Here is a 2,502-nt window from a genome sequence, read left to right as displayed (position 1 = left end):
TTTTAATGAGTCAAATTAATTTTATTAGAGACTTAATTAGTGAAAAATAAAGTTTGGAACTCCAAATTAAGCTTAATTAAAAAGATTAAAATTTTAAAGAACCAAACTTAATTTTTACAAAGTCAATTAATTAAAATTAGTAGTAAATTACAAGAAAATTAAAGTTTAGGGTCAATTCAGGGTTAAATTAAAAAAAATCACAATCATGGATCTTTTTTTAAAAAGTGTTAAACTTCAAGGACTTAATTTAGTTGAAGACAATGGTGAAATTGAAGAAATGAAAAGTTTAATAGTCAATTGAGGGTTAATTTGCATAAATCAAAAATCAAAGACCAAAATAAAAAAGACATTAAAATTCAAAGCTCATATTAAAGTTCAAAAGGGGCAAAGCTGAATAAAATTAAAAGTTTGAATCAATTAGGAATGTAATTAAAAAAAATCAAAAGTCAAATGACTAAATTAAATCTTTATTAAGTATTTAAATTAAAACCCTAAAATGTTAAAATTATCGTTTCATTTAAATGAAACAACATATTTATTTTGACTAAAACGGTAATGTTTTAACCAAACAATAACAAAAAAGACAATTATATAGTTACTATCCATCATCCCCTCCTTTTTGCTCAAAAAAGCTACCTGGGTAGGTATATTTTCAAAGCATTTAATGTTTTATCTCTGAATCAAACTGAACAAATCATACACCCTAATATAAATTTTATTGACTAATTGCCCCTACAGCTACCGAGAGACCGCCTTAAAGTGGCCAATCTGACCAGCCTTTAGCAACCTAATTTTACAAAACATGATGGCACCTTTGAGCCAACAAGTGAGATCTTTCCTGCTTGAATCAAGGGTTAAAATTGATCCTAATAAAGATAAAATATCACTTTTCCATCCTATGTAAATGGAATGAATTTTAGGCATTGAGGGAGAAGAAATTAAGGTGCAAACTAGACAAAAAGTCAGCATCCCAAATCTTCTACTTTATTTGCTAACCTTTTTCTCTCTTCCTTCATCATGTCCTTGTTGCCACCAACCTCACGTCGACCTTTCCAACATGATCACTACCTAGTCACATTAGATAACCTTCTCTTTTCTTTTTTTATAATAAAAAATCCTAACCATTTGCATGCATAACGAGAACTTGTTGTGCATGCAAATGCAAATAATAAACTTGGTCACTAGACTAGACTAATGGCCATGTAATGTTGGGCCGGACTCATTTTAGCTCAACCTAGATGGTTAACCTGGGTCCAATCCTATATATAATAATAATAATAATAATAATAATAATAATAATTTTTTAAAAGATTATTTTGAAATTATTTATGGGTTCGTCGCATGTTTTTCTAATAATTTTATATAATATTAGGTTATGAACTTATACTGTAAAATACGGACTTGATATAAAAATATTCGATTTTTCTCCAGAATTTCAAAAAAAATCAAAAAATTCAAAAAAGAACTTTCATTTCAAAAACAAAAAAAATGTTTGGTTTTCATGCACACAACCAAATTCTAAAAAGTTTTTATGTATATTTAAAAAAAAAAAGATAAAATCATATTTTTATCATGTTTTTTAGAAAATACAAAAATAAATATCGTAACCAGATTATTCATTAAAATTTAGTTAAAATAAAAAAAATTCAATTATAATTAGTTTGTTGTTTGATCGCTAGGATTTAGCTATATTTAAGAAATAAATAAGTATGGGTCCTAGAACAGTTATGATTTAACCTTATAAAATAGAAATTTTTTTATGAAAAGAGAATTATCTTGTATCTTAGACAAGACCAATAGTTGGAAACATGATCTAGAAAAACAATCAATAACCAATGCAGCTTATTTTAGATAGAATATATTAGAGGTAATGTGTCTTTTCCTTACATGATTATTTCTCTTACTCAAATTCTCGTAGATTATTAATTTTTTTTAATAATTATAATATTAGAAGATGACTTGTAAAATTTATTATTATCATCTCATGATTAAACTTAAAAACCTTCTTTTACCATTCTCAGAAAACATATATCTGTCATTAGATATCGTGCTTTTCCAATATCTTGCTTTAGATTTCCCTGGAGAAACAAGCCTGGTCCAGAATTTGCCTCATTTGTTTTTCTCTATTGTCATTTATTTGATCAGCATAACATCTCGAGCAGATGGGAACTCTTGAAGATTTCCGAAGGGGTGAATTATGCATATGATGGCGCTGCAGTCTATTCTCAGGTAGAACTTCATGACATGACTCCAACTGTGCTTTGCATAATCAGCTTAGGTTTACTGTACAAGAAAAATATTAGCAGGTCGATATATGGTGCTAACTATCAACTGCCAAAATTTCCCGTTTGCCACTCTGATGCTGAATCATCGATAAAATCAGCTTTGCCCCATCACGCAACTGGGTCCTTAACAGAACTTCCAATACTATCATCGATAAAATCAGCTTTGCCCCATCACACCACTGGGTCCTTAACACAACTTCCAATACTACAAATACTC

This window comes from Populus euphratica, unplaced genomic scaffold, assembly GCF_000495115.2.
Source record: "Populus euphratica unplaced genomic scaffold, PopEup_1.0 scaffold7.1, whole genome shotgun sequence".
Classification (NCBI taxonomy): Eukaryota; Viridiplantae; Streptophyta; class Magnoliopsida; order Malpighiales; family Salicaceae; genus Populus; species Populus euphratica.
Note: the sequence above shows the minus strand (reverse complement) of the source record.